The following is a 14,264-nucleotide window of genomic DNA, read 5'->3' as shown; positions in this document are numbered from 1 at the left end:
CCGAATGCAAGTGAAGAGTGAAAGCCTAGGAATGCGTCTGAGTGTTTAGGATACGTGACCCACCTAGGATTGAGAAAGAGAGCTTGAGTGTGAAAGAAGACAGAGTGCAAGGACGTGGAAGAGTCAGTCGTAGAATTTTTGAGAGATAGCGAGTGAGAAGCAGCCGAGAGTTATTAGCGCTTAGAAAACTAAAAACTAGGTTTATAGTTTAAAATAAATCATTTTGTATATTTACATCACTGCTTACTCTGTTGTCTACGCAACATTCCTGCATATATATAACTTTCTGACCTTCTAATAGTATTCTGATCTAATATAGGGCCTGCTAGGGTAGCTTTACTGATGAGTCCACTAGTAGGCCCGGGATGAAAAGCATCCCTTCCTTTTCCTACCGTCCCTTCAAGCTACGCCGCAACCGATGATACCTGTGACTTCAACACAGTGGAAGAGGACCCCCTACAGTCCTGCTAATTTCGCGAGGAGTAAATGTAGCAGTGGATTTTAATTTCAAAGGTGTCCTTAGAGCTGTCATATACAACGTGAAACCAATAAAACAGACTTCAGATAATACTCTTTACACCTGCGCGTGTGTGTGTATTGCGACAAACACGAAATCCCTATGATCGATGTGGCACGAGCCCAATAGCCGGGATATTTACGTACCCGGAGTGGTTCCGGATTAATTACCGAAAAGGAGGAAAAGAATTCGCGCAAGAGCACGGTTGTCTTGGCAATTTCACGCAACGTGGCCAAAGCAGCAGCTCGGGAATTTCGCGACCGGGCCCAGATTTATATCGCCGTGCCGGTAAACAAGCCCGTAGATCAAGTCGCACGCGTCCCGTAGGGGGATGAAACGAGCGACGCCGATCGAAGGAAACACGGGGAAAACAGGTGGCGAGGGGGGGGGGTAGGTGAAAAGCGGGGCTGGAAATTGGGAGAAGCCGTGGTCGCGAAAGCGACGCATAAGTGAATTTCGACAACGACCCCGGACTCGAGCCGCGGACGGTTCGATTTTCCATCGACTCGGTTACACGGGGGTTCTGTAACGCGACCTCCTGCCACGCAAAACACCATGGACACCGTAACCGTAGCCGCTGCAATATCACCGTGGATGTTATAACGCTGTTAACACCCGTGATCGCTTTCAATCCACGTAGTTCATCATCCCATATTGGCTGGAACGCGTCCGAAAGCCGGAGAGAGAGAGAGAGAGAGAGAGAGAGAGAAAGGGTAGAGATAGTGCCCGAAGCGGGAATCATCGGTTGTGCTAGCCGAGATCATCGAGCCCAGATGGGCATAAATCTGGGATTTTCGAGCGGAAGCTTTAATTTCGATGGGTCGAGTGACGGTTATATTTCCAGGGCTGTATTTCCACGTTTCCAGAGGGCAATTTGGAACTCGCTTTTCGGAAATATTTATGGAAGTCTCCCTTTATTTTCGTTCAAATCAGTTCTTTCCGGTGACTAATTTATTTCGTTACCTACGTTTATATAATTCTTCCTGGATTACTAAATACATCCGTTCCAGATTACTTTTACTCGAATATTACTAATTTCAACGCGGGAAATACCTATGGTGATTAACACTGAATCTATCGTGGTTAAACGACCGGTGAAACGAGATAAAATATTAACCCTTTGCACTCGACGATTTTTTGATTTTTCGACGGTGGTCATTAGTGACCAGAGCGCTTGAACTACTTAAACTACATTAAATAATCTTGAATGAAAATTGACAGTTAGTGCAATTTGGATATAACCGCTAATTAAAATATACTTTGAACTAAAAGGTGCCCCATTGAACGATTAATTTTTGGCTAGAAAAGAGGAGAAATTCAAAGATTCTCTACTAAAAAACTGACGATACTTTCTTGAACACTAAATAAAGAATTGTATAATAACAGAATTGTAGAATTATTTAATTTCGATACCTCGCACACTGTTACATTACATCAAATTTGATACGTTAATTAATATCGATCTTCCAAATTTGATGTAATGGTGACTGAAACTCACCTCTCGAGTACAAAGGGTTAAAAATATTAAATACTGACAGACATTGAAAGATCGATTACGCGTGTATCATAAGTTAATTACGTTGAACGCGGAATTTCTTGTTCCGTACAATCCTACGTGGTTCACGTTGGAATTCACTGTGATATTTTATTCACTGTGATACCGAGAATGTGTGGTAATGGGTAACATAGACTTCAATATATCTCGATGCAAAAGTACGCGATGTTCGTATGAAAGGATGACTATGATGAGTATGCGAGGAATGTTTACGCGAGCGACTTTAAGTTATTATGAAAAACGAGTATATACGTAATGAATGAAATGTAGCCAGCGTATTTTACGTAATGCAGGATAAACGAGCGAAGAAATGAAGGTGTAGTGGAATAAAATACGTTGAGAGAACGATATCTATAACTATCTATGCGATCCACTGATATCGTTAACTAAATATTCGCTATATTCTTATATATTATCCACTATTAAGAAACTGAACAATACCTGAACCTCGTGTTGTGTACGTCGAGCTCAGCGTTCCGGTGTCGACTGACTCGTCGAAGCATGGCGTCTTCCCGACCGTCGTCGTCTTTGTTTATATTCCCTGGTATAGGCGACGAAGGCACGCGCGAGACTGTTAGAAGAAACGCGAGTGTTATGGTATGTGCCGCACAGCGCGAAATATAATATTTCTAAATTTTAGAAATATTCGTTCTAGACCCTAAAGTTCCAGAACCTTCTTTCCCTTCTCGAATTGGACCGGGAAATAAAGGCAATAAGCTTTTCGTGAAATAAAACGAAAAAATTGAGTTTTCTTACCCATTTCACGTTTTTAAGGCTAGGTTCACGGACGCTACCTGTATACCTATTTCTAAGGACACCTGTCAAATTGACAGGTAAAGGAAACCACGTGATTTTTGTTTTCAACGATTATTTTAATTCAAAGATAATTATATATTATATTAACAGTCTTAATATAATAATAATTAACTATAATAATAACCATAATAGTAATAATAATAATTTGATCGAAAACGAAGAATACAAAATATACTGGGACACAATACAGACTGATAAAACAATAAACCATAACAGACTAGACATCACACTCATAAAAAAGAAAGAAAAGAAAAGATACCTAATCGACGTTGCAATACCCAATGATACAAATGTAGAACAAAAATACAAAGAGAAAATAGAAAAATACACACCACTGGCCCAAGAAATTAAAAGAGCATGGAAACAACAGGAAGTACATACAATACCAATAATAATATCAGCAACAGGAATAACACCATACACACTCAGAAAACACCAAACGCAATTGAAGATACCAACACACATCCACCATGGAATACAGAAAGCAACGATACTACATACATGCAACATCACCAGAAATTTCCTCAACAATACAAGTTAAAAGCCAAGCTGGACCTGGCAAAGTCCCGCCCAGCTGCTGGAAAACCCCGGGAATGGAGAAGAAGCAGCAACAATAATAATAATTTAGTTAATACAATTAACTAAATCTGTTACCATCGTATAATCGGAGCAACCCTTCTATCAAATTCACGGGTTCCGTAAATCTAGTGTTAAGCATATTAACCCTTTGCATTCGAGAGGTGACTCTCAGTCACCATTTAATCAGATTCCAAAGATCGACGTTAATTGATATATCAAATTTAAAATTACCTAACGATGTGTGGAATGTCGAAGAAAAAACAATTCTGTATCTTAATTTGCATACGATTTCTCATTTACCATTTTAAAGATATCGTCGACTTTATGCCAAAAAGTCTTCGAATTGCTATTTTTCCGTAACGAAAAAGTCGCCGAGTGCAAAAGGGTTAAATTTAAGCGATTAAGCGATCGAATTTCACAGCATGGACAATCATTCGCAAAGAACACCTAACTTCTCGAACACGGTCATCCGCTTCGAACGACCCCCGCAGAGATCATCGAGTCCGCCGTGACTCACCCGATGAAAAGGGGTTTGTCCCGCGATAGATGACCAACGAGTACCTTTCCTCTCGTTATTTCCACGCGGATCCCGCCCCATCGCGGGCTGCCATTAGGCGGGTATCGAAATCGTTGCTCGCCTAACGCCGATGCATCCCGCAATAACGATCGCGTGGCCGAGCGTCTGACAAATAACGCGTAATGAAAACGTCGGTTTATACAGGTAATTGCGTTTCTCCCGGGCAGCTTCATTACGCCGTAATGAAAAGACAGAAAATACAGCTCGGCCACGAGGGCGGAGGAGCGGGGGCGCGGGGGAGGGGGGCCGAAAATCGAGCTATACGATCGCGGTCGCAGCGAGATATCGAGCTCGGGGCCACAATGACGATAATCATCGTCGTCGTCATCATCATCGTCATCTCCATGGACAACGGACACCCCTTGGCCGAGGGGTTGGCCTGAAAGCCACGGTGATTGCGACGCCGCGATTTATCGAACGGCCCGGGTAAAACCGGCCGGCATTATGGATTTCTCGAATTTACATGAAAATCGACCGGGTCTTATTTTAATTGGCAAACGGCGCGCGCTGATCGATGGCCAACGGGGTATTGAATTAACGGATGTGTCGGCTTCGCGCTTACGAGGCGCGCGATTTTACATCCGCGGCAAGAGGATTTGGCGCCGTTCGGAAAATTCGGTAAACTTTGTCCGGGGCGACAAAAGCCCGTGAAAACTGCGAACGCGTGACGTTTAGTCGCGAAGAATTACGCAACAGACTCCCGTTATCCTGGCCGATCACCCTTCCTGATTTATCCCGTATCCCGTGTATTAAATACCGAACGAACGCTTGCAAAATGAAAGCGGGGGAAAATTCGAAGAAAAATAAAAAATACGGAGAAAAATATGCCACGGAGATAGAAAGGGGAATGGCAGCAGGGAAATGGCGGGAGAGGAGAATGGGAAGCTCGGTGGATGGTGGCGCAGGAAAACAGAGCCACCCCCGGCGCGGAGTCCGCGGGCGGTAATGGGTTGAGCGGGAATTTTTGAAAAAACACACCGAGCACCCCGGCGTGATACCGAATTCCGTAAAGCGGAATGGCGGCTGGCGCCGTTCCGGCCGCGCGTAGCTGGCCCGTGATGGGCAGGGAAATTTCGGAAAATCCGGCGTAACGGCGAAAGAGAGGGGCCGGCGACGACGACAGGCCGGCGGTGGTTTTCACGTGGAAGGCCACTCTCGCGATGGCGCTCAACGCCGCGCCGGTTTATGGGCATTGCGCTTTCGCCCATGGCGCAATCAAAGCGAGAATCGAATGGCGAGCGGACCGAGCGCAATTTCACAGGGCATGAAACACTGACTTCATTATCCGGTTGTTAATCCTACGCCATGGGCGATCCCGCGATCCTCCCACCCCCGTGAGCTGTCGATAAAATCCGGCCTCGAATTTCGCGGGTTCGCGCGGACGCTGGATCGACGGATCGATGGAATCGCGGCGGCCATCGCGGGGGTGGAATTGCGCGCCGGTCGCGCGGATTTGCAGCGACCGGGCCAGATGATTGAATTCGCGCGAATGCAAGCTCGCAAACGTTTGTTCGGGGTTAAAGTAATTTTTTCCCCCGAACCGTGGTTACCTGATTTAAGGGTGCGCGATGCGACAGGCATCGGACGGCTGTGCTTTCGGGGGCGCGCAAAGTTGGTTGACCCTGGACGGGAACGTTTGGTTATTTATCGAGCGCGATCAACGTCTCGTCGGGTCTGGGGGATGATCGCTTGAAATATTCATCGTTCTGTCAGACGATTAGACGAGCGAAGAAATACCGGAGCAACGATTTCGCACGCGAGCCGTGGTAGCTTCGTGCGACGTGAAATTCCGGGGCTGCCTGGAATATTTCATACGTTTCGATCCTTCATCCGACACTCGACTTCATAGAGAACTGGCGAAATTTCCACCTTCTCCGACAGCCTGGGAATACCGTCGCTGGGAGCGAGGGATGAAAGAGGTCGGTGAGAAAAATCGAGTACCGTCCAAGATCGAAGCACCTGCGACCCGGGGTGTGCGAGATAGAATCACGTTTGACGTTGCGTTAGTTCGATTAGTACACAGGCTAATTCCCGAACGTCTGAAACCTCGAGTCCCGCTTGCGGGTCAAGCACCTGGTCCCGGGGTACTACACAACAGTAACGTCGGAAGCGGGCACTAGGTGTACAATAACGAAACGAAGCACAGGTAAAGAGTGGCCGGCTACTCAAGGGGCTAACAACCTCTGCGTCTTCCAGCCAGCGATTTCGAATAACGAAAACACTCGAGGAGGGTAGCCATTGATGAAGAGCGAAACGGTGCTGCGCGGAGCCGCAAGGCGGACGCACCGGGATCAGGAAGTAAGAACGTGTTTACGGGTTCGCGACCGCAACGCGTCAAAGGGGTTGCACGTGTGTTATTTCCATACGTGGAATGTTTATCGATACACGCGTGGTGACGACGTATTTCCGTCCTTATTACGACGCGCGCGAGTCTGTGGTCGTGGGCCATACTTGCCGATGTAAAGAGCAGGCGTACAGGCTGATTCTCGAGAGTGGGACAGGTCTGAGTTCTCGTGGGAAAGAAGAGGAGAGACCGTGGATGTTTGAGGTAGGACCTCTCGAGGCAGTCGAAGGTTCTGAGGGTTAAAAGTATTCTTTTCTTCCTTCAAGGGAAGAATTTCGATATTAGGTACGAGGTGCATAGTTCGTTTAGTCTTAATGCAATTATTAGTTCCATAATCGGTATGTCTGTGTTGAGAACATGTAGAGAATTACAGCTGAACTCTATTGATCAGGAAATAGAAAATTGCACACGACAGTACTGGATTGGATTGGAAAAACACCGCAACTAACCATGTCAGAGTGAAATATGAAGGATCATGATGAAACATTTTTATAAAAGAATTACAGACTTTCAACAACTCACACAACACCTGAAGAAGGTGAAAGATATATGAAACGAAAAATGTTCACGTAATAATAAGCACCCTAACAAACACCCAGGACAAAAAGTGTAAAACCCCATAATAGAATTAATACGAAATTAGTTAGAATTAAAAAGAAATTCCATAATCATACTATAAGTGGGACTAAATAAAAAATGTACGAGGTCCAGCGAAATTTTAAATATCGTTCCTTCAGTCAAGGTACGATAGCTAATTCTCTGCACTCGCCATAAATTAGAGCAGAAATAGAAACTAGAAACTTGTAATTGGATCAGGAAAGCAGGAAATACCGACTGCCTCGATTTCAGCCGCAAAGAGGCAAGGAAAAATATCTGTTTACGACTCGTCCCGCGATCCGGTGCTTTCGAGCCGACAAAAAATAAAACCCCGGCACCCTAAACCTCCATCACGCGACACCCTCGACCGAAAAAAAACAATTTCCCTGTCACCACATAGAAAACATCTGTATCCCCGAACCGGTGACGAGGATCAGCCTGTATAGGAAGTAATAAGCGGGGTGAATGGTGGTGCATTCATAAAGTACGGTGTACGCCGCCCCCCTCCGTGGTCTCTGATCTCTCTCCTGCTCGCAGTCGGTGTACTTTCTCTCTCCCTCCCTCTCGGCCTCAGCCGAAGATTCCTCCCGTCTCTCTCCGGCTTGCCAGGTCCGCGCAACCCCTTTCTCCACCGCGTGCACGCCATTCCGGCCACACGGTGCACCCTTGCCCGCTTTTCCCATATAAGACTGCACTTAACGCATTCACCGCCCTGCATTGACCGGATCAATGCACCCGAATGCGCGTGGCACGCAGCGTCGTTGACGCGTTGCGAAATTCTCCATTCCGACCGATACGATTTCAACCGATAACGCGTAGCGACGCGGAATTCCAGCCCCTTGCAACTCCATCCCTTTCATCCGGCTCGATCGGTCGCCACTGATCCGCCGATCAAAAACGCGGCCCGCGAGCCATCGGGATAATTGATGTCGAGGCTCGAGATCGCAGGGAGCGGTTGCGGATCGAGCAGACTTCGAACGCGATCGACCAATCCCTTCGTGGAAATTACGGAATCGAGGGGCATTATAGCTAGGACTGTTTAATAGTCATCAATTTCTCGAACAGATATCCTAGCGTCGAAGAATTGAGAGGCGTCCTATTTCAAAGTGGAATTAAGGGGTCAATAAAAATCGCAAGAAATAGTAGAACGCAGACGAGTCCAGTTGATGTTTGGACCCAGTCGAATACAAAGAAGGGTCGTGAAAAATAATTTTCATCGTGTCAAAGCGAATGAAGAAGAGATCGGTAAACGAAAATTAGAAGGAATAACCTACATCGCGAGAAATCTGTGAGATAAGAGTGCGAGAACGCAAGAATCGGGGAGAGAGACGTTGGTGTAAAGCACTCTGTCGAAAGAAGCACGCTGGCTTGCAACCCCCGAAGACGAATCGTTCCACGGGGCGACCCCTGAATAATTCAGAATCTCGACTGGGTCCGGTCGCCTCGATAAGGTTCAAAGGACGCCGAGGCTCGGCCAAGCCGCGGTTAGAGAGAGAAAGAGAGAGAGTGGAGCTCGTACAATTTGCATAGCCTCGGCCTGCACCCGGCGCGGTGCAAATAAACCGGCTGTTTGAAAGGCGTAAAAGCCGCGATCGCGCGAGCAAGAGGCCGCGAGATTACGGGGTTAGAGGGAGCAAGATGACGGGGGAAGAAAGGAGAGAGGCTGCGGCAACGGGAATCTTGACTCCTCGTCCGCTGATCCTCTCCTCACGGCTGCCTGGTTTCCAGCCGCGGCGTTTCAGCAGCTTCGACGACACCGGAGCACCGACGTAACGCGACACCACCAGCAACCACCACCATTACCAGCCAACCATTACCACCGTGTCGTCCCGTTTCGCTCTCCCTCGCCCCCGGAACTTCATGTAAAAATCCCTCTCCTCGGGATTGCATCGTGCATTCTCTCGAGCGTGCACCGCGTTCCGCGCGGTTCAGAGTCCGTGTAAGGACCTCCGTATGTGTTTCACCAGGTCAGGTCAACGTCCTGTCCCTGACAGCAAAAAGGGTCTGAGAGGGAGAAAGAGAAAAAGAGAGAGAGAGAAAGAGGGAGAGAGAGAGTGAAGAAGAGGGAGGTGGAGAAAGGAAGGGATGGTGGGAGGAGGGAGGTCGACGTTGAAACCGGCCTTCGAAAGGGTGAGAAGCGAGAGGAGAGAGGGGAAGGAGGCTTGATCCTCCTGATACGCAGCACGATACCCTCTCTCCTCCCGCCACACCCCCTGGATGAATGCAGTTCTTCCTCCGCGACGCCAAAGGGTGCACTCTTGAACTCTCTGAAGCCCCGTAAACCACCACGCAGGGGTGCGATTGCGTTTTGCGAGTCCACGTGCGAAACCGCTGTTGTACTTCGCTGGGTTACGTGTTCCCAGGGCCGTGTTTAGGTGAGGGTGAACGACAGGCGGTCTCTGTCCTTGGAAAGTGTTGCGGACAGAGCGGAGGGGTGCGTGCGGTGGCTAGTAGTGGTAGGTGGTTGGTATTTGGATGCTTCGCGAAGATTCTAGGAACAAATCTACGATTCTGTGGTACTATGATCATAGTACATGCATAGGAGCTTCTGTTCATCTCGATAGGAGAGTAGGAGAGTCGAGGACCACTTGTTTTCCTAACCCGGGAGCTTCGAGATGGCGGAGTTTACCCTGGGTGCACGAGTATGATCCTACACACGCACATATTTAAATCCTGGCTGTCTACGTTAGATTTAAATACACCTGAGTAACGTTCCATCGTCGTCCATCGCTAATTGTTACCCTCATTGGCGTAGAGTCGCTGCCACCAGAGATGTCAGTTTAATCTCTGTAGATTGACGATTCTGGTGACAAGAAATACGTCAACCTTGTATTTTTCAATTCTCTGTCAGATATCTAGGTCCCTAGCAACACCTAGATCTTTCGCGATAAATAAAGAACGAAAAGTTGACCGTCGACGAGAGATCAAATAAAAGAACCGATTCGAGCTGCTGCGTAACACTCGATTAATCAAATCCTCGAGATAAATCCTCGTACAGGGATTTAAAGCTCCATCAGCTGAATCGGAACGCTCGGAGCTTAATCGAGCCAGCTTACGAAAACGATTTACCAGCTCGATCGAGCGTTCAGCCTCGCTCAAAGGAGCAAGAGCCTCGAACCGAGGAATACGATCCTGGCAGCGGCCAGGAGCAGGGTGAAGCCGGAGAACGATAGAAATGAAAGCGAGTGCCGATCTACGAATTGATTCCACAGGAGAGATCCTCTTGCTCTGTCCCGTTCGCGACGCCATCAAAGAGCCTTTCACGGGATTTTTCGCCTCTGGATTCGCGCGAGGCGCGACAAGTTTCCGTGCACACAGCTCGCATGACCGACCATTTGTCCCGTGGAAAAACGTCACGCCACTTTCCAACTACACCTCGCAATTTTTCCCCCTTTTTCCCCGTTTCTCCCCTTTTTTTCTTCTTTTTTCCGTTATTTTTTAACGACGTCGAAGCCGCCGCTAATGGGCGCGCCCTTCCTGCCGGATCATTGGCCGAACCACGCGAAGAGGAACGTTGCATAAGCAAGGGATATTAAATCACACCCCCGTGAAGGGGCAACGAGGGTGGAAAGTTCGCTACGTTTCGCGTCATCGACGATTTCAAACGATATCTGAACTTTCAGTCGAACGCGAGGTGGAAATAAATGGAGCGACCTATCCGAGTGGCAATCATGACAGTAATTGATAATAATGCGCTCAACGCGCTAACCGGGGACGATGAGTTGGAAAATGTTCCTGCATCGTGCGCGACGAGTTAATTCGTCACGGTTCTTTGAAAACGAAGTTTAGCGTCGTTATCGACGTCGTTTCTAACTTTTTTAGACAAAATTCCTATTATTTATTCGGATAAAATAGGAAACTATCGAAGACAGAATCGAAGAGTGGATGTCAAAAACAACCCCTGTCAATTTCTCTATCTTACACACGCTAAGTGATATCTACGATTAAGAAAACTTTAATTAACAATTTATACATGCTTCCATCGAAATCCGAATTTTTGCAATACGTATAGCATTGGAATACTTTCGCGAGCCACTGTACATTCCTTTTACCAAATTTCGTGCAAAATACTCGACGCCCCTCTTGCTGATTCGCGTGCCGCGTAACCCATCAATCGCTTTAATCATCGTACGTACTGCGATCCGCGCTCAAAAAGCGGATACAATATCAATCATCCCTCGTAACGGCCGGTCGCGGCAATAAATCACATTGTTGTCAAACCAATTTGCCCCGATCGTTCTGCCGTTCGATTCCCTTTGTCGCGTTCATTTGTTGCGCCCAATCGTGTGTCGGGCCTTCGTCTCGACGTTAATACGACCGGCGAGCGATCGTCCATCGAAAAACCAGCTCCCGACCGATCGCCGATCCTCCATCACCCTCGCCAACTCGCGAAATACGATCTTAAACGTCCCCTAAACGCGTTCGATCGGCTCACCCCGGGGGTCATCCGTGATCAGCGTGGTCTCATCGATCTGTGATATCCTATGATTGAAATTCGTACGACTACGAGTAAAATAATTTTGGGTATATATAAAATCGATGGAAAATTTATCGGCATCTATATCGCCATATTGTCCCATAAAATTAATTTTCCAATTAATCTAGTTTCGTGCTGTTAACCCTAGATTTATCGAAGCCGTCAATTTAAGGGAAGGGTTGCTCCAATTATACGATAGTAACAGATTTAATTGACTTATATTAACCCCTTGGCTACTGTGCGCGCATATACGCGCTCAGAAATTTTGCTTTCGTGACACGGAAGGCGCATATAAGCGCTCAACACAGTTTCCTTTCCTGACCTGTTCTCGGCGGACATTGTAAATGAATTCCTACCCGTGTGGTACGACGGGTGCGTTTCAAAGTCTGCTGTAGTCAAAGGGTTAAGACTGTTAACACATTCGCGGCCGGCAAATTTTTTCCGTTTCTAATACCGAGTACCGGCGAAAATAATGAAATTCTGAAACTGGTTGCCGCAAACTTGTATCGTTAAAGCGAGGATAAAAATGTTCTCGGCGGACATTGTAAATGAATTCCTACCCGTGTGGTACGACCGGTGCGTTTCAAAGTCTGCTGTAGTCAAAGGGTTAAGACTGTTAACACATTCGTGGCCGGCAAATTTTTTCCGTTTCTAATACCGAGTACCGGCGAAAATAATGAAATTCTGGAACTGGTTGCCGCAAACTTGTATCGTTAAAGCGAGGATAAAAATAATAAAATTTGTTTTATTGACGTGAATTCGCGTCAGCGGCAGTCAGGAATAGAATTTAAAGTGACGTGAATTCACGTCAGCAGTCGCGAATGTGTTAATATAATACATAATTGATTTTAAATTGAACTAATCGTTAAAATAAAGGCACGTGATTTCCTCTACCTGTCAATTTGACAGATGTCCTTAGAAATAGGTACACGGATAGCGCCCGTAAACCTAGCGTTAAAAAGGGATACTCGGAGACCAAGGCTCAGGACCAAGGCTCTAGCTCGACCCCTAGAATTGATCCGACAGTGACCGTGTCAAGTCGAAGTTAGTTCACGCGCGGCGTTGGAAAGAGAGAAATATAAAACGGAAAGAAATTCCTGGAATATCGATACCGTCTTTATTACCCGACATCGAGCGATCGCGAGTCGAGGCTCGATGCTACTACGTACCAGCCGCGTATATTGCATTCCTGTCCGTCCATTTTCCCATTCAGTAACCGTGCAGATATGCCGCTGATACGAGACGTGCGAGTTTTCCGGCTGGAGAAAGCTGAAAAATCGGCGCGGCAACCTGGTGCAGAGTCAATCCGGGAATTGATTCGCGACGCTTCTGGAAGGCGCGTCTATTCACGAGATTGCCGCGTCCTCCGTGCACCCCGACGCTCCCTGTCCCCTTTCTCGTCTCTGTCCTCTTTCTTCGACGCTTTTCACGGGAAACGTCGTCCCGTCGCGATAAATTTCCTCGCGAGGACGCGCCTTTGTGAGCACCGGCTCGCGCGGTCCGCCTCCGACTCCACGGCCAGGGCTGCTGGCTTCCCTCGCGGATCCGAATCGCGTGAAAAATTGCCGATGGATCCGGCGAATGCGCTTTGCAGACACGCTGGGTCCCAGACGCTTTGAATTTCGCAGCTTCCCGGTCGCCGCTTCGCTGCCGCCTCTTTTCTGCCTCCTCCTGCAAAAAGAAACATCGAGGTTTATCGTAGGGCGTTTAGGGAATTGGATTTTGGTATGGATCGTGCAGATTCCGTTCGGTGAATCGAGATTTTTCTATTTACACGAGCGTAGTGTATTTGTCGCGTTGTAAATTAATTTTATATCAAACAAGGATTTTTCTTTTTATTTCGTTTTAGTGTTGAAGTTGTCACTCGAGTTGAGAATCCTATGGCAATCTTCTTACCTATTTAGGCAAATAGTAATCAGGATAATTAGTTGGTGGAGGATTATCCACAAACGCGTGGATAATTTATAATCGAGTGTACAATTTCCACTGATTTATTGAAACGAATATTTGATTACTTTAAAAATATTTTGTAATCGTTATAACGTTAGCTGCGTTGTTGGTATGGGGAGAATTGTATCTGTGAATGAAATTAGTGTCTTCTCTTTCCATATGTGCTAACCCCTTGCACTCGAGAGGTGAGCTTCAGTCACCATTTCATAAAATTTGGAAGATCGATATTAATTAATATATCAAATTTAATGCAGTGTAACAGTGTGCGAGGTATTGAAATCAAATAATTCTACAATTCTTTATTTATTGCTCGAAAAAGTATCCTCAGCTTTTTAGTAAAGAATCTTTGAATTCCTACTCTTCTCTAGCCAAAAGTCGTCGAGTGCAAAGGGTTAAATTGAAATACTAAATTTTGAGAATATGGAAAAAATAAAAATTATTGGGAATACTCGGCTCGGTGATTCCCCTGAGATTTAAAATATTTTTATTCTTCCCTCTCCCGTATCCCGATCTTTCATTCGTACCACAAGTATACTTCTGCCTGGCATCATCCGCAAACACGAATCCCTCTACACCCTCGGAACGACGTATTCTCGGATCCTCCACGCAGACCCAATTAACTTCCACTTTTCCACCCCTGTTCTCTCCAACGACACCTACCCAGCCGCATTTATCAACCGAATAAAAGTCCCTTTCGTGATACCCTAGGATACACCGCGAAATCTCATGCAAATGGCCAGAGATCTGACCACCTGCAACAACACCACGCGCGATTAGAAGCGATTCCACGCTAAACGCCCGTCTCCACTATGCCAAAGGGGGATCCGCTGCACCCTCCTCGTGGTCTCCTTT

General features: G+C 46.8%; 1 long non-coding RNA gene across 1 annotated transcript in view; it reads right to left on the bottom strand.

Moving 5' to 3' along the window:
* The window catches only part of LOC108549685 (uncharacterized), a 33,353-nt gene extending 20,228 nt beyond the window's left edge, over window positions 1–13,125 (bottom strand). The window contains exons 1-2 of the long non-coding RNA XR_001890353.1: window positions 12,632–13,125; window positions 2,514–2,643 (exon numbers count right to left, since the gene is read on the bottom strand). This is a non-coding gene — a long non-coding RNA (uncharacterized LOC108549685). The remainder of the gene's footprint in view (window positions 1–2,513; window positions 2,644–12,631) is intronic.
* Window positions 13,126–14,264: the final 1,139 nt, after the last annotated feature.

This window comes from Eufriesea mexicana, unplaced genomic scaffold, assembly GCF_001483705.2.
Source record: "Eufriesea mexicana isolate 0111107269 unplaced genomic scaffold, ASM148370v2 scaffold2207, whole genome shotgun sequence".
NCBI lineage: Eukaryota > Metazoa > Arthropoda > Insecta > Hymenoptera > Apidae > Eufriesea > Eufriesea mexicana.
Note: the sequence above shows the minus strand (reverse complement) of the source record. Positions and strands in the feature narration are given on the sequence as shown.